This window comes from Castor canadensis, chromosome 6, assembly GCF_047511655.1.
Source record: "Castor canadensis chromosome 6, mCasCan1.hap1v2, whole genome shotgun sequence".
In the NCBI taxonomy this organism is placed as follows: Eukaryota; Metazoa; Chordata; class Mammalia; order Rodentia; family Castoridae; genus Castor; species Castor canadensis.
The window spans coordinates 26,496,139-26,519,447 of NC_133391.1; the positions used below are offsets into that span (position 1 = coordinate 26,496,139).

Genomic DNA, 23,309 nt, shown 5'->3' on the forward strand with positions numbered 1-23,309 from the left:
TGTGTGGTGTGTGTGTGTGTGTGTGTGTGTGTGTGTGTGTGTGTATGTGTGTGTACCAAATAAATATTTGGTAATATCTTATAACAATTGTAATGCTTCCTAAAAACTAACTTCCTAATGTTATTCAATTCTGGCCTCCCTTTTACTTACTCATGTGACTAAATGAGAACCTGTGAGACTAGTCCCCCAGGTCACCACCAAGAGTGATTTAGTTGTCAGCCTTTCTACTTAAGCTGCCTACCTGGCTCTCAATTAGTGCTAATTATTATACGGACTCCATCACCCAAGTGAGGAAATGTCTCCCCTGATAAAGTCTATGCTACAGAAAAAGAAATTTAAATTTGCCTGCCTCTTAATCAAACATCTACATTTTAAATGACCCCAATGCCTGATCCATGAGAAGTGGTAAGAATCAGCACAGTAGGAGGATACCACTGTAGCATCAAGTTATGAAGACCTCAAGACAGTGTTGATGGGAGCCTCTCCACAAATAATTATTGCCAATGGCAATGATAGGAAGCCCTGGCTACTATTAAAGGAACAGCCCAAAAGCAAAGGAGGGTATCCATCTCACTTTTCTTTGGTTCTACCACATCTCCCAAGAAGGGCACAAAGCTGCAGGGATTCTGCAAATGTAACAAACAGGAAGACAACATGTGGATATGGGGAAACAGTCTGGATAACAAGCTTATTCAAAAACTTGGAAACTAATTTCAACTGCATCTTTTTTATTCCCAGTGGGCAATATTTTTCCCATTCCAGTTATTTACAGCAGAATTTCTCAACCTCAACACTACTGACATTTTAGACTGGATAATTCTTTGCTAGAGGTGGCTGCCCTATGTATTATAGTGTATTTTACAGCATTCTTGACCTCTACCCAATAGACACCAATAGCACAACTTAGTTGTAATAACCAAAACTATCTCAGGACATTGTCAAATGTTCCTAGAGGAGGAAGAGGAGATAAAACTGCCCTTGGATGAACACCATTTCTCTGGGGTCATAGCAACAGATGATCTGAGGATGGTTTTTAACCTTTTGGTGTCTCAGGACTCTTAGAAAACTTGGGGAAAAATTTTAACCTGCAATCTATAAATGCCAATAGTCAAAATTTTACCTCAGAGACCCCTGAAACCCAAGGATGAGTGTTCTGTGCATTAATTCATTTATATCAATGCTGGATTTTTTCACATAAGTTTTCCCAAGAAGCAAAAAAAGAAAAAAAATACAAAACAAAAACAGAAAATGTACAAGTTCACATATGGACACATTCAAAAATATCTTAAAGTAACAAGGTCTATCCACAGAATACCTTGGTACCGCTTAAGGGCTCATAAGCTCTATGTGTGTTTTGTTTTTTTTTTTTTAATGCTGAGTGAGTCCATCTCACTGCTTCATATTCTAGCACCACCTATCAACTTCTTGCCAGAAAAGCACTGAATGAGAGGTAGGAGTAACAACAGGCAACCTTTCCCTAATACTTACTAAGACAGGCACCATACTGAACACATATATTCAACTATTATTATTCTCATTTTAGAAAATGAGGAAACAGAGGCACTCAGAGATTCAGTAACTTTGCTAGGTCACACAGCTGATAAATGGCAAAGCCAAGAGTCAAACTTATAGCCCATGCTTGGCCTCTGTAGCATCTAAACCATGTGGTTGTCCATAGACCAAAGTGGACAATGAGTGGTATCTATGTAATGATGGAAGAAATTTTTTCATATATTCCCAAAATCTGTGATTATAGCAGTGAACACTATAAACATCTAACCAACTTAGTTTCCTCTCTGCCTCCCTCTACCCCAATTTCCCTGCCACTTATCACCTCTCTTCCCTTAGGAGGAAGGTGAAGCTTTGTTACCTCACAGCATTGTAATAAGTCTCCTCCTGTGAATTCAAATACCTTAGCATCATTCACCAACATTTCTCAAAGTTTAGTCCAATAACCATGTGAATATGAATCACTAGGAAAACTTATTTAAAATATAGATTCTTCCCAACACAAAGAAATGATAAATGCCTGAGGGGCTAGTAGTGCCAATTACTCATTGTATACACATTGGTTATTACATATCATGTACATGTATCAAATGTCACATTATACCTCTATGTGTCTACTAAAAGATTTTTTAAAATAAATATTCTTGATTCTGCCATAGACCTGCTGAATAAAAATCTCTAGAAATGGGGCCCAAATCGAATTCCTCTTCAATTTTTCTTGGCAGTTCTATTCCTACCCTTTCCTTACTTGCTTAGCTACCTGCCAAACTACAAACAGTGAGACAACATGGGGACATGGGAGACAGTTTGGCTAGATAAAGTCAAGATTATTACCAAAACTGGAAAACCAGTTTCAACTACATTGTTTTTATTCTCAATGGGTAATTTTTTTCCGTTGGCATTTATTGAGTGAGTATAAGTGCTTAACTTATAAGTGAAATAGGTGTCCAAAAGTCTATCTCTTAGGTCAAAGATCATAAAGGCAGCAGAGCCTGTACTTTACTGTATGCAGTCTTGTGTAGTTCCACTATGGGTTTCTGCTTACAAAATATGGTCAATAAAACTTTTTGATTGGCTAGCCAAAACCAATTTGCAAGAATTATATCTTGACCTCGAACCCTAACTGAATACCTTCTTCAACTACCAAACCTCTCAGCAGTTTAGAATCAACCAAGGTAAACATAATAGGAGCCTTTGACTCATTTCTAGTCATTCCATTCAAAAAGGGCCTGAGTTAGTTTTTACTTGAGCAGAAGTACTATTTGATATTTATTTATTTATGCTAAGCTATTTAGAGGAATTGAGTCTGTTGTAGAAAAAACATGGCCAAAAAGTAAAGTGAGCTTCCTCCTCTGAGAAATACTAATTAGGGGCTGGGTAGTCAGCACTGAGAGGGAACAGAAATACTCTCCCAGTGGATGAGCTCCAGAGCTGTTTTCCCAGCAGGAACCATGTGCAGGGACTGCTCCTTAGTTACAAGTGAGTTTTATTGTTTTCCCTAAGTGGAAATAAAATAGTGGAGTTGTAGAATGAAATTAGAGGAATGAGACTTCATTTGAGAGCCTGATCAAACCTATTCGGAAAAGGAATTCTTCAGTTTTCCATATCCTTCAAATCCTCCTTGAAGAACAAATGTCATAAATTCTACTCACTGTATTCCCTCAACTTGACTTCTACACTTGCCTTGTGATTGATGGCACAAGGTCACTTTGCTTTAACTTTGCCCAGAGCTTCAGCTACTCATCAAGACAGAAACTCGTTTCATTTACACTCCCCTTCCTTCTCCATAAATTCTAAGAATTAACTAAGCATCTATGGTGCTTTTGTTTTGAAAAGGTTCCACTTTCCAAATCTTTGTGGCTATTTTTAGGTGAGGCATTCACTAGCTATGTGTAATTCTCCTGTTCAGACATTCGCAAAGAAGAAGCTGAAGTAGTCAAATAATTTTCATTAACTCTGAGTGGATAATAAAATATAAGCAATACTAAATCCTTCTATTTTCCATTTTTAACTACACCAAAGTCTTTTGAAGAATTTAAATCCTTTACAACTTTTCATTGTCTCCCAAATTCTGAACTAATTTGATATTTTTTTCCTATAACCACTAGGTCCTAGGCTTTTTCATATATAAAATATCACTTAAGCAAACAAATCTAAGGATAACAGATTATCCTATATTACAAACAAGTGCTTGAGTCAGAAACACAATACATGTTAGTTCAATGTCATGGAGAAAGTAAATAATAAAAATAAAACTTAAATTCTGGTCTCTTCTAACTACTCTTCAGATCAAGTTTCAGTCAGCTGCTGCACTGGTATTGTCTGCTTAGAAACAACTGCCTAAAATAAATAAGTGATTAAAATTCAGACTTCCTCATGCTAAAGAACATCATATGTTTTTATATCCTTTGCTCCCATGAGGCAACTTTCCCTATATTATGCAAAGGTGGCCCTCTCATTCTCCCACATCTTGACTCTTTCCAATTCAGACTTGTTTCACCTCCAGTAACTTAAAGCAGTAATCTTCAGACTTACTTCCCTTTTAGAGCTTTTTAGAAAAATCGAGCATAGGAGAGAATTATGGAGGTAAATATTCCATGATACAAAATGACGTGACCCAAAGAATTCCTCTAACTCAACTCGGTCTCTTAAGTCACCCATTTCCAATCCATCCTGCTGTTACCAGGGACAGGCCAAGCTGCTAAACACACCCAGAACTCTTGCAGGATCTTGCTAAAGGTTTCTTGCAAAATACATTGTTTTTGTAACTGCCAGTTAAATGATGCCACTGCTGCATTTGAGGAAGAGTGGGGACATCCAGTGGCCATGGAGGTTGATAACAACTGAATTATGAGCACAAAGATATTTGGATTTTGATGGAGACATGCTAAAAAGGGTCTTTAAAAGTTTCTGGTTCTGGTAACTTTGCAAATTATTGTAATTATGACCCTCTAGTAGTCATCACATTTGCATCTGCAATGTCATTGGCAAGTATAACCTCTTAGAGAATCTTATTTGTAAATACCTGGATCATTCATTGTCCACTGCTCGAAATGACCCACCATATTAAAGCAAAGTATGTGATGACCTTAACTTCTTCAAAAGAAAAATCTAAATATAATAAACTGTTTGACTTCATCTGGCTCATGTGCAGAATACACCAATATTTAAAAAAATAATAAAAGTCTTCCTTAGAGCAGTAAAAATGAAAAAGGTTGAAGGGTTAAGAGGTCTCATTGACTAGCTAGCACAATATGAGAACTGAAATCTTTCAGTGAAAAAAGAATACATGTGTCTTTAAATTTCCCTTGACTCAATTATTTTGAAAGTTGGTGGTGCTGTGATATGAGATGAAATCATTTGCCCAGTATAGAATAGTCTGTTAAGGTGCATCTCCTAGAACTTTGTTTAATTATAATTTAATTATAATTTTTCTTCCCATCACGTGAAAAAATTAAGACTCAACATTCAACTCTATTCAGACAAATGTAAAGGACAAGCTATACAGATTAAGGACAAGGAAACTCTGAGAATGAAATCTTTATCTCCCTCCAAGCTGTGTGATACACAGGCAGCCACCCTCACACAAGTTGTAAATACATGCTTGTGGCTTTGAGGGGCTTTCTCAGCTATCCTTGCTTTTCACAACACTCATGACAGGATCTGACACACTTGCGCCATGAGCCATTTCCCAGTCTTCCTTAACCTTTCAACCAGTCACCAAAACTCAACAGTTGTGTACGATCACATGACCTTGTTCCCAATGACGTGTTCCTAATCAGAAAAGAATTGATGAAACTTTTGAAACTACAGGGCAAAGGGCAGATGCTGATTCAGTGATACTGCTTCAGAGGATTTTCCCCTTAATTGAAGACAATGCCTTACCGCATTAAAATAACTTGCCTTATTGGAATTTCTCTTGTAACGGCAGGTGTTCGAGCTGTTAGAGTTCTGCTGATCCCATCATGTAGACACTCAGCTACTAATAAAACTGAACCCATACATTGAAAGTAATAAGAAGAAAGAAGCCCTGCTTTCTGACATCCTCATAAAACCCTAGATTTTTGCTTGAAACTAGTATTTTGAGGTACATAGGTTTTTCCATACCCAACTGTCACCCACACTCATCTTGAGTACAAAGCTCATGTGGACAATTTAACAGCCAATGATTTTTCTCAAATGTATTTCCTTTTTTTGAGGTCTGCCATCTCCATTTTGAGTAACAAATGTATTCTCGTGTTGCTTTGAACAAACTGAGGACCCAAGACCAGTCTTCCAGCTCTGACTCTCCCACTCATCGACCATCTAACACCATGCTAGTCAATGCACATTTCATGCTTGGCTTTCTTGCCCGGAAATGAGTAAATTAGGTAACCTGTAAGGATCTACATTATAAAATATTCTCTCATCTCTGTACCTTCTTTGAAATTGATCTATCCGAACAGCATGATGACTGTACAAAAGTCATGAGACACCTTGAGGTAGGAGAATCTCTTCTTCCAAGATACAGAATTATGAAAGTATCACTTAGGAAATTATACACTAATATTTAGGCTGGCTATATGCAGCATAGACATGCCTCATGGTAATTCCTCTGCAAGCTCCCGAAGTGCCATATTACACCTCCTATCTTCTGTGAGATAAAGAGAAGGGGAGAATGAAATAAGAATCCAGGAATTGCAACCTCACTCCCTACTATAAACATCAATTATAGTTCTTTCAGAATGAAGCAGGAAAAAAGAGCAGTGATACTGTTCATGCCATGGATCTCAGCAGTTTGCCATAATATGCATTTGAAGATTTTTCTTATTTCCTCACTGCCAACACAGGAATAGGAGGAAGAGCAGCAATGAGGAATATTGCAAGAATTTGCTTTCCCTGTCTTAAGAACAGCCATTGCATTTCTTGCCCGAAGTTTAACTTGATTATGCATTCATTAAAGAGGAGTGATGGCAATGATTAAACAAAAACATCTTTAAAATGCAGAGTTCATTTCAGCCCATTTGGTTTTGTTACACACAAATTGGATTTGCATTGCATCCTGCACAGCAGGTACTCCACTTGAAATCAAAGACAGATGCTTTTATGGGATTAAAAAGAAAACCAAGGGGGAGGGGGAGAAGGTTTGAGATTGAGATATTTTGCATTTCAGTAGTAATGGTTCCAGAATGAAATAGGGATCATATTGCTGCTTTGTCTGTGTATAAGTGTTTGGGGTATAATTAAAAGGAAACAAGAGCCCCCATCATAACTTGAATAATTGTCAAAGAACAACATTTAATTTGCAGGAGTAAAAATGATTTTCCCATAAATGTCTAATAATACCTTAGCATATTTGAAATTTAATCATAAGTGGCTTAGAATTAAACCATTTGAATTATTACTGAAACATTTCAAGTAGTGACATTAAATGCTTTGTTTGAAATTAACCATTAATTCAAAAAGTCTTCTCCAGAGCTGCTATGAGAATTTAACTCCTTGTCTATAAACAGAAGTCCCTTCATATCTCTAGAACACTACTCACATTGCTGGCTATTTACTGTGGTACCTTCGGTTAAATGATTCTGAACACTAAAATCTTATAATTGATATCATCTGCTGTTTTGAAATGTTTGTACATTTGTCAGATTATTGGCCATCTGTTGGGAATATTTCCTAAGTGAAAAATAAATAAATAAATATAAGGTGAGAAGTGACAGAAACCAAGTTTGACCCATCTTTCCATTATCTTTGGAAGCTTATGTACTAGATATGGCTCTCCCCTCTTGAAATGCCTTTCTTACATTGTCTCTGACTCTACTATAAGGTGATATTAGCATTTCTCATCCATTTGATGATTCTATCTTGTAGTAGATTGATTCCACTGATGACTCTGATTATTGGCCTGCCTCCATCACTTATTCTCTTTACAATACTAATTTTTCAGTCTTTTCATAAAGAGTAGAGTCTATTTCTTCACCTCATGAATCTAAGTTTGCCTTATAACTTACTTTGGGCCACAATCTTTGATGAAAAGGATGGCATACAAGTTCCAAGTCTAGGCTCTGGAGGCTTTATACTTCCAGTTCTTTCTCTTGAACTTCCACTCTGCAATGAAAACAACACAGTTTAGCCTGATGGAAAAATGAGATTTGTGTGATCTAACCACCATAACTCCTCCTAATCTCCAACCTACCTGTAGGACAACCATCCAGCAAAGGTGTAGCTGACCACAACCAAACCCAGGAGAACTGCCTGGCTGAGTCCAACACGCAAAAAAAATGTTAATTTGGGAGGTGCTTTGCTACACAGAAGTGAAAAATGACATATCTGGATCAGGTTTTTTATATAGTATTTTATTTGGACTTTCATGAGTGTGATTTCCAATGTTTAACAAATATACATGTTCAATAAATACTTATTGCTATGTAGTTAGGTAGGCAGATTTATTTATCTATTTTAGACTGTTATTCAACATGTTCTAATAAAACTCCCATAGTATGTGACTGTGTCTTCCATGCCTTAGTACAATGCTTAGGAAAAAAGCAGAAAAGGACATTGTGTGCTACCCTTTTTCTCACTGATAATGTCTCACATGAAAGGTGACCAGAAATATGGACAAAGGATTTGCTAGAAAGTAAAGTCAGTTCACCCTCACATCTTTTGAATGACCTGGAAATGCATGTGAAATCATTCCTACATGAAGCATAACATTTCAAAATCTGAGTGGGAGATAATTCCACAACTGAAGCTTGATATTACCTTTCAATGATCTCCAAATAGGTAAAAAGAAGAATGTTTCTCACTATGCTACCCCTACTGAAACACAAAAATCGATGACATTTTAGAAATAATCGGACCATCCCCTCATTTCACACAGAAATCTCCACTTTGACCCTCCTGAAAGGTAAAAATTGTAATTAGTAGCTAATATTGAATGTGTCCTTATGAATTACTACATCTTATTCTGGGTATCCTCTATGTATTAGTTCCTCAAAAAGAATCTTAAGGTAAATATCATTATAAAGTTAGGGAAAATTCACTCAGAGAATTTAAGCAACGTGTCTTGAGTCATGTAGCTAGTTCTTCACAGGGATAGAATTCAAACTCTAGAGTCTACTCTCTTAACTATGGCATGGCTTCTATTGGTTAACATTTAGAGCTAATCATTGAAAAATCCACCTACCATATGATAAGGTGCGTTCTTTCCCTTCTTCATTTACTCCTGCAGAGGCAAAATACCTGAAAACCCATATAATATGATGTTTTAAACCTGAGGCTCCCATACTGCAATCTCTACCCAGTGAATTTGTCTCTAGACTTCAGAGCTACACAGAAAACTTCTGTTCTCACATATGACAGACTTTCAAATATTTGAACCTTCATTCATTTTTCATCTAACATGGTTTTCATTTTCTTCACTATCCTCATCGGAATCCTAACAAATTTCCAGAGCTTGCCACTACCTACCTCATCATCTCAGAGCAGATAACAGCTTCTTTGCAGCCTAAGACAGCATCTGGCTTTTAAGTGTGGTTAGTTGGTTGGTTGATTAGCTGTTCTGTAATAGAAAAAAAATCAACTCAGAAACTTAAAATTTGACTCACACATTACTTTACTAAAATCACAAATCTTTTCAAATCATCCTATAAACATGCAACTTTATATTTTTGTTCCTTACCTCAGTATAAGCTCTAGTTCATGCTTGAAAGGATACATGAGTCAGGTACATTACCAGATTCAACACAGTTTTATTGTGAGCCTATCATAAACATACAGAGCCCATGAAATGGTAGACATCTATTTTTTTCCAGTTGCCTTTCAGTTTATTAAGAATCTTCCAAGTGTCCAGCATCATTTCTCTCTGATAGGCTATTCCCAAGGCTCCACCATCTTCTGGGTGGTGTGTCCATGTCCTCAAGTCCTAGGCCTATGCTTTTAGTGTGGGTGTAGCACCAATGACAAGGCATCTTTCAGATACTTGAAGATGAAGCATCTAAAAGACCATCAAGCCTTTCCCTTGCTAACATTGAACTACTGTTATTGAAAAGCTTAAATGATCATTACGCTACAAAATATCTTTCTCATTTCTCTCTTTCAAAAGTTTTTTAACAAATTCTCTCTACAAACTATTGGCTCTTGGTAATGCTCATAGCTTACATTCTTTATTTCATTCATTTATATTTGATTTCTTAATTGTATTTCATCCTATCTTTTATGCACACAATATCAGACTACCAGTGAGATCTCAAATTAGCCCAATATATCTTTAATTTTGTATTTTTTAAAGTTTGCATTTAAGTGTTTCTTGAATTTTGTGCAGTTTAACCAAAATTTAACTGGTGAGCCTACACACTGCCGTATTTTTGAGAGAACAAGATATTCAAAGAGGTTATGTAATTCTTCCAAAGTCACAGTGTGACTTCAAAGACTGTGTTCTTAATCACTATACCAGCTATTCTTAGAGCAAAGATAGGCAGAGAATAGTGAACCAATGAGAAAGATTTCAAATCTCACATGCCCATTGACCTCCCAGATATTCTCATATCTCATATGGGGCGGACAAGTGGGCCCTGAGACTTTGAAATGCCCACAAGGTGTTTTGGTTATAACCTTCTGATTGAGAACTGCTAGGTGGAGATCTTTTGTAGTCAGAATCCTATATAACATATTTTTATACCCCACCCTTTAAAGCCCCTGCCTGCTGCTTTCTAAAATGACCAGGCCTGAGAGAAAGAGTTTAACATGACAAAGAGAGGCAGAAGTAGCTTCACACTCACTTTCAGGTCTCAGCTAGGCTCCCACTCTGAGTAAGTTTGTAGTCTAATTGTTCAAGATGAGGTTTATGCTAATTAATTTGGAATACAAATAAAATATTACAGTTCAACATTTATTTAACATTTTTTCTGCACTTATTCTACTTCAGCCTATTTTCTTCTTCCTTCCATCTCCCCTTCTTTCAATAAACTGAATCAAAAATTTAATTTTAAAGAATGGAGGCCAGGAGCTGTGGCTCAAGCCTGTAATCCTAACTACTTGGGAGGCAGAGATTGAGAGGATTATGGTTGGAGGTCATCCTGGGCAAAAAGTTTGAGAGACTCCATCTAAATCAATGCCTCAGCTTGATGGTACACATTCTGTAATCTCAGCTACACAGAGAAGCACAACTAGGAGGATCATAGTCTAAGCAAGCCTGGGCATAAAGTGAGACCCTGTCTCAAATATAACCAACACATGAAGGGCTGGTGTTGTGCTCAAGTGGTAGAGCACTTGCCTGATAAGTGCAAGGCCCTGAGTTTAACCTCATTACAAAAAAAAAAAAAAAAAAATGGAGAGAAGAAGAAGAAAAAAGTGATAAATTATATTGCAAATTAAGAGTTGAGTTTGAACGCTTTCTTAATTGATGGCTGCTTTCAGGCCAACTATGGACATATAAAAACTTTACTCACTAGATACTTGTTTCTAACATTCATCATCTTGGGAAGCATGCAAACAAGAGGTATGCACAGGAATTGTCCTGCCTGAAGATGCCCACCATGCTGTGCTGGCTGTGAGAGCAACCGAGCAGCATGGGTGTGGAAATAAGAAGGGGTTGGTGATGAATTCTGTGCATGTGAGATAGAGAGGCAAGGACAGCTAGCAGTTCACAAACAAGCTCTGTGAATGGACTGCAAAGTTTTAATGGAAACTTATTACAATACTAATAATTGCTAAGTCTTACTTATCCAGGCTTACTAGGTATATCTACTGCCCTTGGAGTTGTATAGAATTAAAAAGAAAAAGACTGTGTTTGCTGCTCTCAAGGAGTTTTCAGTTCATAAGAGAAAAAGATAAAACAAACAAAACTGTAGAAACGATCCTGTAGCAAATATTGTTGCCTTCCCAGGGATAATTTCTGTTGACCTGGTCCACTCTGCACGACACCCCAGCATCCAGGCTTTTACAGAATAAATAGCAGTGGATCTGAATTCACAAGAGCTGAGCCAATTTACTCGCAATATGGCCCTAGACAAATCACCAAATGCATCTGAATACAACCTTTCATTTGTAAAATAGAGTTAACATAAATGCTTTACAAGATTCTCGTATTAATAGAAATAATGGAGAATGTTTGCTAAACTATCAACATGAAATTGTTGGTGGCAGTAGCAGGATAATTGTCATCCGTGTCATCTAGCCCACTATGTATAAGCTCCCCCTCATTTCAATTACTTCTGTTTTCACATATTTTAACAACCTCCATGATACCCTTTTATAAAAAAAAAAAAATCCAGGTCTTAGCTCCCACTCAACAAAGTTCTGAATATTGTTAGAATACCACAACCAGGATTTCAGTTGTGTCTGAGTAGTGATTGCTGGGACAATAAATTGGCCATGGAACAAGTTTACCTTGATGCAGTTGGATTCACAATGCTGTTCCTTCAGGTACTACTACACAGGAGCTAGGCTATGGCCAAATCAAAGCACTGCCAGTCTCTTTGAAGAGGCCCATCTATATACAGCCTTCCATCTTGGCTAGGTACCTGGCATCCTGCCAAGACTAACACTCTTGATTTATCCGTTCTCTAAAGGATATACTGCTGTACTACTAATAGGGCCACTTCCCTTTAAATGCTGCACTATAATGTCGAATATGAAGATGATTAACATCTAGATGGTGCTTTATATCAGAAAGCATTTTCCAGTTCAGACTCATACAACCCCATAAGACAAATACTATTTTATCCTCAAGATGACAAATCTAATACTGGGAACTGAACACAAATTTTCCATTGTCATATTAGTCTATTCAAGCTAAGACTCAAAGCCAGGGCTTCTGACTTCAGAACCAATGGTTCTATCATGCCTAAACTTATACTTGGTAAAAAAAATCTCTATTTGCCAAGTTGACCAAAATATGCGTTCAAATATTCACCCAGGGGCAGACAGTAAGTAGCTATACACTACCTTCATGTTTGCCCTCAAAGATGTTCACAGTCTAATAAGAATCCAATCCTGTAAACACAGGAACAATGTCATACTCATCTTTGAATTTCCTGACAGTCTCTGCCACAAAGCATATTTGTTGAATGAATGATGGTATATGAATGACTGTATTAAAAACCAAATCACCTTTTAGGATAATGCTAACACAATGAGAAATTATTCTGAAAAGCATAAAGTACTGAATACATTTTAAGCATTATAACTGCATTCAATTTTAGGTGAAATTTTAATTTCAAATTGAATGCCAAAGTAAGTTCTTAGGTAATCTTAAAAGTGTACTTTTTTTTTTTCACATTTTCTCCTTCTTATTTGACATACCATCAGTAGGAAGACTGTTTTTAAGTTCTTATTTCAGGGTTCTTTAATCCCCTGACCTGATTACAGTCACTCCAGCAAATTCACCCACACCCTGATTCTGTCATTGCCAAAATTCCCATATGGATGGGGAGAAGCCTTCTCAGAGGACTTGGCACAAATCCTTATAATAGCACTTATCTCACTTTATTGTAATTATCTGTTGACATGTCTTTTTCCTCCTCAAATCAATGCCAGTTGATAATTCACCTACTGAAAGTTCTCAAGATCTCATAATTCATGAGTTTTTCAGTAAAATTTTCTTCCTAAAAAGTTAACCCAAAATAACGTTCCTTTATATTTACTAAAATACTTAACAATGCTTCCACTGTTGGGTTCAATTTCCTTAATAACATGCCTTCACTAAAGTCCTAAATCAATACGTAAAATCCTAAGATGAATATTCAGTTTGGAAAACATACAAGCTAATTAGAGTTTTTGAACTAAGAAGGTCCTCTGTTTTCATTTGATAGTGACATGCATAGGCTAATTCATTTCATACTAAAAGGTCTTTCTACTCAGTCATTACTAACTTGTTAGCTGAAAGCGGTGTCAAAGCACTTTGAGACGGAAGTCATGCACCTTATATTGCTATTGTACATAAGATAAAGTAGCTATTTTACTTTAAGAAAATATTTAAAGATTGTGTAATCTGTCTTAATAACAGATGGTCATTGCTTCAAATTCATTTTCATATGTGTTAAATTTGCTTATCGTTTTGTGTGATATTTGTATACACATGCTCAAGAATCCAAATTTAGTTAGGGTCTGATCACCACCAATTCCTCAGAGAAAGAAATAATGGATTTTTGGAAGCTTGGTCTCTGAAAGAGTTGGAATCCTTCCTAGAGTGATCTGTAACTGAGACCTTCAGAAGGCCAAGATTTTTCTGCTTTGCCTAACTATGCCTCAAGCAGATGTTAGAGTTTGTACTGTATACCAGCATCACCAGACACTTGGATTTGCTTCTGGTTTGTGACAGGGATAAGACCAGAAACGATATTTGACTCTCAGAATTAAGCTAAATAAGGGTAGGTAATAAATTTTAAGTATAAATAGGATACTATGTAACATTTATTTCTGCACGCTGTACTACCTATTTGCTATTTCTTCGTATAAATTCTAAAACCATTCAATTTTATTACATCTCAAAGTTTTTTTTTTTCTCAGAAAGTAATTCCAGACAATGATGTTCAGAGAGTTGATTTTTTTTCTTTTTGGTGGTACTGGAGTTTGAACTCGGGGCTTTGCACTTGCTAGGAAGGTGCTTTACCACTTTAGTCACACTCCCAGTTCTTTTTGCTCTGTTTATTTTGCAGATCGGGTCTCACTTTTTTCCGGGCTGACCTGGACCATGATCCTTCTGTTTTATACTTCTGCTATTGCTGGGATGACAGGTGTGCCTCAACACTCCCAAGCTTCTTTTCAATGAGATGGGGTCTCGTGGACTTTTTTGTTCAGGCTGGCCAGGAATCCTGATTTTAGCCTCCTGTGTAGCTTAGGATGGCAGGAGCCCACCACTGTGCCCAGTGGTTGGTTGAGATGGCATCTCACAAACTTTTTGCCCAGGCTAGCCTCAAATTGTAATCCTTCCTATCTCAGCCTCCCAAATAGGATTATAGGTGTGAGTCACGGGCACCCAGCTCAGAAAGTTAATTTTAATTTTAAATACAGTCATAGAGGGAAAAGGCTCACAAACAAGTTATACAAAATTTACAGTAGGAATATTCTGTCAAGAGAATTCCAACTACATTGGCAATAGCTCTGTAACAGCAGTTACTCCTGATAGTCTGCTGTGGAAGGCAGAGATGATGGAAAATGACTGACACATTTCATCAAAGCCTCCACTCAGCCGCCTTAGCCAACTGTCGCTGGTAAATGACTTAACCTTTGGTAAACTTTCATGCAGGAAAAGCAGAGCAGTTGAAATGCACCCACATATAGACCTGAAAATCTAATGAGATCATTTGACATTCTGATTGATAGGAAATCTACATTGTGTTTTGACTTGCCTGCCACCATTGATAGGGTGTATTCCCAGTTTGAAAGGTTCCAAAGTGATAGTTATTTTACAATACACCCTCACTATAACGGAGAATGAAGAAATGGGAGAGGCGGGTGAACGAGTTAACTGCAAGCTATTTGTTGCAAGGTAAATTTTTAATCACATTTTATATGTATTTTTTTCCTTTGGGAAAGTAATTGGTCAAGAAGACAGAGGGACATAAATATTTTATGTGATCTTCCAAAAATAAAGAGAGTTGCGTGGGTTCTTCATGAATGTGTGTTTATATGCCTTAGGTTGAGGGAATGTACTCATGAACACTGAAGGGCACGATGATACTAGCTGCTACAACTGCCTAAGTCAGTGGTAGATAAGCAGCCTCCACCCTGAGACACCCATAACTTTCTTACTAGAACTTCAGTTTGGTTTGGATTTTATGGTAAACTCACACTTTTCAAAAGTGTTAGTATGTATGCCTGGGACTTTTTCTCCTTACTGCTGATAATTTCTACAAACCTGTACAGTCTGTGAACAGGAGTAGAAATCAGAAAGGATTACAGGAGTCTCCACCATACTGTTCTGCTAAGTAAGGTAATTCTCATTAGTGCATTACACAGGAGGTGGGCAGAGAGGTCCAGCATCTGCATTAGTGTACATTGCTCCGTTTCTACCATCTTGGAAAGGACAAATTGCTATTACCAGGAGAGTTGGGAGGAAAATATTTTACTTATATCATCAACAGTTTCTTTACCAGGGGAAATTGACCTATACTTGTTAGTTACCCAACCTGCTAAGGCTGTGTGATCACAGGTGATAGCCCCCAAACTGTATTCTGTCACTCATTGTTTCCCTTTGTCTTCCTTCCCACCTCCAAAGAAGACACCAGTCCATTTGTTTCTGCTTCTACACAATAAACTCTATATATTGGGTCTTCAGTCTCTCTCGCTCTCTCTCTCTCTTTGTCCCCTTCTTTCCTTCTCTCTTTCCTCTCTGTCTCTCTGCCTCTGCTTCTGTCTCTCTTTTTCTTTCTTAGAATTTTAAGAACTGATTGTCTTAAAAAATTTAAGTAGAAAATTTTATCTTGCCAGCAATCAGAGCTCAAATACAGACATGTACAAGTTTCAGTCAACATTTTTAATACGTAAAATTTGAATTGCTTCTAAATTTGGCAAAATGCCTTGCTTTCTCCAAATTCATAAGACAGATGAGACACAAAAGTGAGATAAATGATGGCGTCCTGCTATTTCAAATGCCATATTGATATAGTCATTATTTGTGCCAATAAGGCTCACTGTCATCTAATTTTAACCTGCTCTATTAATTATGTTAATACTTTTCATTCCTCTCTTTTGATATCTTATGTTCTTCACTTCACACAGTCTAAGCATGTGAAAAAATGGACATTTTAAATAATTTATTAAGGGTTAATTAAATGAAAAAACACTGTACTTTTTCTCTTGGGCCAAAGGTTAGGTAGTATGAAAATATGAACCAAATATGCCTGGCACATAATATGGACCCAATAAAATATTTAAAGGAAGGAAAGGTAGAAAAAAGGCAGCAGAAAAGAGGGAGGAAGAAAAGATAAAAGTTTAGTAATCCATTCATCATTCTGTATTAATGTCTTTAGAGCAATGTTATTGCCTATTTTCATGTTTACTTGTGGGCTCATTATCTTAAGCCTTATCTAAAACATAAGGACCATGACAGTTGCTCAGAACTATGAAAAATTATTTTTACTGGAACCTAGAGAATATCAAGGAAATATTTAAATTATAGAATGCAGCTGGATGCATGGTTCAACTAGTTGACTATCTGCCTAGCAAGAGTGAGAACCTGAGTTCAAACCCCAGTACTGCCACAAAAAAATAAAAGAGTAGAATACAGTAATGGATAAATAGGTGGATGAATGAATGAATGATTGAATAAATGAATGAATTCTCAAAACTTAGAAGGGTAAAAACATTTTTCCACTTTTCACATTCACACCAAAGTACATACAGCACCTTCCTTCTAGAATCTTTACTCCCACAACAGTTAGGGAGCCTGCTCTGAGTGTATTTCTCTGATCCAATAATCAATTCCTATATGTAAAAAAAAAGTAGAAGTTGAACTTTTTCCCCCTTAGTAAAGAATTCTCTAATAATATCCAGGCTGGAATTGGATTCTTTTTGAAAAACCTTTATCCCGCAGATTAAATGTATCTGTACAGATTTTTTTGTAGCCCTGCTTCTCCATCTATCCCTCCAATCTCACATTTATTCAAATTTTTCTTTTAATTCTTCTCCATGTAGTCTCCAAAAGTTCTCTTACATTTTCCTGTCTCATGAATTCTTCTAGCTGCTTTCTTACAGTCTTCTCTCTCTTATTTCCCATTATTATATGCTTTTTTAAAAATACACATTCGACTTACCACAAACAGTAATCTATTTCCCCCTGGGAAAAGTTTGGTTGCCTTAGAGGACACACTGCTAAAATAATGGAAGGTTCAGAGTTAATTATTTGTATTTAATTATAGTATAAGTACCCATGAAATATTCTTTATTCCTTTTTGCAATTAGGTGTAGTGATTAGGAAACCTTGTATATCATTCTCCAGTTATTTTTAAAAGCCTTTCTCTCTTTGATGGTGGTGCAATTGGCTCTTAATTTTATATTGTATAGGTAGATTAAAAAGAGGCAGCTTACCCTTGAGTAAGCTGGATGACTAGGTTAAAATAGTAAATTTTATGTTATATATGTCTTATTATAACGAAAAAAAAACAGTTCGAGAAAGAGAAAAACAATAACAGAATTAAGACTGCATAACCTCTCACCACAAATGGGTCTGGAGGCCTTCTATTGACTGATAAACTAACAACTCAAAACCACACTTAAGCTAATAGCTTCAGCAGTGTTCCTGACTCTACAAATACATTAACTACAGCTTCATTTGTAGTCCTATAAGGAAAAATAACTATTATTGTTTTTTTTTTCACTTAAGCTGGATCCCATACCTTCCTGAAGACTGTCATTTTGTGAAAATGTTGCCGTAGGGTGGGCCTCTCCAAAGAAATGTAAGATGTGCAACTCACACATCCTTGTGAAATGCAAGTACCTGTGAACTCTGACAGGCTGTAATTACTGGCGGGCAGAGCTGCCTGTCAGTTCCTAGTATGACTTTAGTGGGGTAAAATGCTTCAAGCCTGAGACATCGTCCTATGTGGCCTCTAGCTGATACCTAAAGTTTTCCTAAAATACATTTTTATATTTGAGTCTGTTCTCAGGAGGGCGGGAGGAAGGAAAGAAGCATGAAGGAGAAGGGGAATAGGAGAATCTTCATGTAGTTTGAGAAACATATTTTAAATTGCTTATCATGCAAATTACTGGAATTAAATCTCTTAGCTTTTATCATTGTTAGCTTAAAAAATAAGGTGGAGCCAGGTGTGCAAGCCTAATTCCAACATTCGGGAGGCTGAGGTAGAAGGATCCTGAGTTTGAGGCCAGCCTGGACTACACAGAAATATCCTCTGTCAAATTTTAAAAACAAACAAAAAAAGTGTAAAAACACTGCACAATACCTAAATTTTAGGATGTTAAAGTGAATAAATTTCACTTTAGGTAAAATTTGCCTTCTCTATGGTCTTTACAGAAACTGAAAATGCCTTTGTAAGGATTAGTTTACTTACTTTCTTCAATAGGATCAATCTCTTTGAAAACTAGCAAAGCAAATCAGATTTGTTCATGCCTGGAACCCTCCTCCAACATTTCGCGGATCCCAGACCAGGTCCATCAGTGGATTCCGGACATTAGCCCACAGTTGTTCAGCAATGATTCCTTAACTGCCTCTCACCTTCTTTTTCTCTCCTTCCCTCCTTATTCAGATAAGACTGCATGATTGATTATTACAATAACTCTCCCATCACTGCCTCACTTTTCTCGTTTCCTCTGTCCACCTTATGTTCACTGGTTGCTCCAGATGTTGAGTTTTTCTGTTGAGTTTTTGCCTTCCAGCTCAAGCCCATCCTTCTTTGCCCTGCATTGAGATACTGTAGTTAGATTCTACAGACATTTCTCCAGGACAATCTCTTCTCATAGAGATCTTTGGAGGAAGAACACAAGACTGGAACAAAGAAAAGAGATGTTCTTCCTTTGGAGTTCTGTTTACCCTACACAGCAAGTGGATTAGACTGTAGGCATACAGCCACTTTGCAATTGCTATCTCCGTATACCTTAAAGTTCTCTTCTTTCACTAGGTAGCTACCTTTCAACCTTTCATCTACTTATTATTGCTTACTGGCATAGTTTCTGTTTCTGACTGATTCACCTAACTAAACCCCACTGTGGGTTAAAACAACACTGTTTCCCCTCTACTTACAACCTCAAAGCTAAACAAAGCTGGAGGGGAGCACGTTGTTCTTTTTTTTCCCCCTTTATTGTTGTGCTGTGTGGGGGTGCATTGTGGCATATACATTTACAAAGGTTCTTACAATGTATCAAATATATCATATTTGAATTTACCCCTCCACCACTTTCCTTCATCCCCTCTCCCGCAATTCCTGGAATAGTTTTAACAGGTATCGTTTTTGCATTTACATACATGTGTACACATTATTTGTACCGTATTCATCCTCCTGCCCCCACCCATCCTCACCCCACCCCCCACGGAATCTGTTCCACCCTCCCCTTGTCCAATTTTGTAGAAGTAAAAAGACAAAAGATAAAAAGAAAAACATGATGTTTTTGCTAGTTTGAGATAAAGATGGCTACACAGGGAGTTTCCATGCATGCATGTATTACAACCCCAATTGGTTCATCTCCAATTCCAGTCCTCTTCATTGCTCCATAGTCCCCTTCCCATGGTGGCCCTGGCCAATCTAAGATTTCTGTATTCATTCCTGCACAGTGAGTACATCAACCACATTCAAGTTTTTGGTTTCCGTCCCTTGCCCTATCCCTCCTGTGCATGGCCTCCCCTTAGTGTGACCCACATCCCATAAAATTGCTGCATTTGTTTTAGGTCTATAATCTCATATGAGGGAGAACATGTGATTTTTGGCCTTCTGAGCCTGGCTAACTTCACTTAAGATGATGTTCTCCAGTTCCATCCATTTACCTGCGAATGACACAATTCCATTCAAGATCCATAATCACAGATATCAAGCAACCATTAACATCTGCTTGTCACATTCACCCTCCTCTTCTTGGCCATAATGCCACATCTTCTCATCTCTCCTCAACCCTCCAATACCATTCTCCCAGTCTTTACTGTAAGCTGGCAACCTTGCCTCCTATGTCATTGACTAAGTAGAAGTCATCAGGAGCAAATATCACGTACTTTGAATCACATCTATTAATTAGCTTGCTTTTTATTCACTTGCCCTTCCTTTCCTCATTTCAATGGATAAGATATCATTGTCATGTTAAGACCAAGATCCAAATCAGGCACAGTGGCTCACACCTATAATCCTACCTACTCAGGAGGTAGAAACCAGGAGGGTCATGGTTCAAGGCCAGCCCAGGCAAAAAGTTCACAAGACCCCATCTCAACCAATAATTGGGTATGGTACCACACACCTGTCATCTCAGCTATGTGGGAAGTGTAAATAGGAGGGTAGTAGTCTGGGCCAGACTAGACAAAAAGGGTGAGACCTTATCCCAAAAATAACTACAGCAAAAAGGGCTGGGTATGTGGCTTAAGTGGTAGACTGTCTGCTTGGCGAGCACAAGTCCCACTCCAGCTCCAGTACTACACACACACACACACACACACACACACACACAAACACACACCCCAAGACCAAGATCCACACTTAAGTGCTAGATCTTACCTCTAAGGGCCACTCAAACAATTGTCTCTTCCTCTTAGAGAACATGGAATTTTCCTTTTTCTACTGGATTGTCCCTATCAGTATAAACCTGTTTTAATATATCTCACATTAAAGACCCTCTTCTGTTCCTATGGTCCCACTCAAATCTCTACTCATTTCATCTCTCCTCCATAAACACAAACTCCTCTAAAATGTGGTCATGTATTATCTTTACAGGAAATTCCTCTTTTCAATTCTCTTCACCTTGCCCCAGTACAACTCAGTGAAAGTCACCAGTGGTCTCCACATTATTGGTTGGTTATTATTTTCAACTTCAGTGAAATACTCACAACATTTGACTTGATCTGCCAGTTCTCCCTCCCTGTAATACTTTCTTCTCTTATATTCAGGGAAACTTTATCTTTTAGCTCTCCCCTTATCTCCCTCGACAACCCTTCCTGATCTTTGTTGTTTTCTTCTTGTCTCCTTGACTTCTAGGCACTGGAGTGACCCAAAACTCAATTTCACAGGCACCTTAACTTTTGTAACTTCACTCATCCTCTGTATGTTACCATCCATCTACACGCTGATGGCTTCTAAACTCCCAATTCATACATGCAACTCTTCATATGACCTATTCACTTGAATGCCTTATCAGTCCAAAATCTAACACATGATTTGCCCCATCTCAATCCTTGAGACCAACAGTCTTTCCCAAGTCAGCATATGTCACTACTCAGTCGCACACATCAAAAGTCTTAACATTATCTCCATTCATACCCCTGTCCAGCTCTTCAGCAAACTGTTTGGTTTTCAAAACATATTTAAAATCCAACTACTTCTCAACACTTTCCAAAACATGATCACCACATACCATGTTCATTGAAGCAACCTCTTAACTGGTTTTCTTGTGTCTAGCTTGGCCCCCTATAAGAGAGACTTCTAGCTATCTAACATAACTAATTTTCACTTTCTCCAAAACAATAGAACTGAAGCTTTGTGTGCAGCAGCTCATCCACACTCCATTTTTCCATATTCCCTTTCAGTGAGATGTGCTGTATTTATATCATGAAAATATGGGCCCAAGTTGTAGAGCACTTCCCTGGCCCTGCGTACAAATCCCAATACCAACAAAAACTAAATAAAATAAAGTGTGAGGTCAACTCATTCCTTGGCTGGAATACTTCACACTTTGCTCCACAGAAAACAAAACCTTGCAATGCAATGCCCTGATTGGATCTCGCTCCATCTATGATGACTTTTGACCTCACCTTCTCCCATGATGTCCTTGTTTCTTCCACTCCATCTGCAAGAGATCCTTACTATTCTTTACACATACACACACTTACCTCCCTACTCACTTCTATTCTGTATGTTTATTCTCATTTTACTCCATTGTCCATGTTGCTGGCTTCTTCACTTCCTTGAATTCTTTGGTCAAACACTTTTTTTATTAAAAGAAACCCTCTATGATTACTCTAAAGAAATCAGCAACTCCACACTACCAGCTCTGTACCTTACATGTTTTACTTATTTATTAATCCATATATTGTTTCTTTGTGCCCATTAAAATATAAACCGTATGGGAGCAGAACCTTTGCTTTGCTTACTGTTGTATTCTCGGCACCTAAAACAGATCTAGCACATAGTCGGCTTAAAATTCAGACACATGGAATGCTTCTTGAATAAATGCAAGAGTATGAGAATGGTAATCTATGGAAGACAGATAAGACATGTAAAGAGGTCAGCAGGAGTCATTTTGTAACAGGTACTTAAGCTGCTTTTGCTGAAAAGCACTGACTCCTTACTTAAATGAAGTAAATCAAATAAAAGCAAGGGGAAATCTTGGCATCCTTGCTTCCATTTTGCATCTGTATCCTTTTCTATAAGCTGAATTCATCTTTCAGCCACCTTAGAATCCAGGAAGGACAGGACTGACCATAACATGTTTACAAGGAGGGATGGAGGAAGCTGTCCCCAAGGAAAGGAACAAGAGAGCCTCCCAAGGACCTGCAGAGGATAACTCACTGGAACACCTCTCAAAATAGGTCATAAATAATGATCAACCAGGCCACACCTGTGACTGAGACTATTTAACCATGCATACCTTTCAATCCCTGTCCCTAATTCATTTTCTATTTAAACCAAAAGCTCATGTCTGCATCCTGGAAGATGGCTAGCAATGGGCTGAAGTGCTTTCTTCATAGGGCTGCCCATGCTAGGTAATAAATATCCTTTCTCTGTCCTTCACCATGTCTCTTTATTTGGTATATATGAGTGAGTGGCTGGACCTGAGATATGGAACCCCTGGAGTTTGGACCTGGTGCCTAAATTCCAGTATTGACCTGGGGCAGGAGATTCTCTAAAGTAACTCACAAAGAGTCTCTAAACTTTATAGCTTGGACTGAGTCAATGAGGATTATATGATAAACCAAGATCTAGACACAGGAGGTAGAGAAGGACTTGAGATAGTGAGTCCAATATTGAATAAAATGGGTTTGGGATGCCAGTAAGAATTGAAAGTTTAGGTGTAGGAAATGAATCTTACCTGAAGAATAGCACATGTAACTATATGTAAAGTCTTGAAAGTAAATGTTTACCCTCTAAAAAAAAAAGTGTCACAAGAAGAGCAAGAGAACACCAGGTACAGTGGCTCATGCCTATAATCCTAGCTACTCAAGAGGTAGA

General features: G+C 37.6%; 1 long non-coding RNA gene across 1 annotated transcript in view; it reads right to left on the reverse strand.

Moving 5' to 3' along the window:
• LOC141424026 (uncharacterized) overlaps positions 1-23,309 on the reverse strand; it is a 219,913-nt gene that overhangs the window by 146,526 nt on the left and 50,078 nt on the right. Inside the window, exons 2-3 of the long non-coding RNA XR_012448825.1 lie at positions 8,959-9,049; positions 7,500-7,596 (exon numbers count right to left, since the gene is read on the reverse strand). This is a non-coding gene — a long non-coding RNA (uncharacterized lncRNA). The remainder of the gene's footprint in view (positions 1-7,499; positions 7,597-8,958; positions 9,050-23,309) is intronic.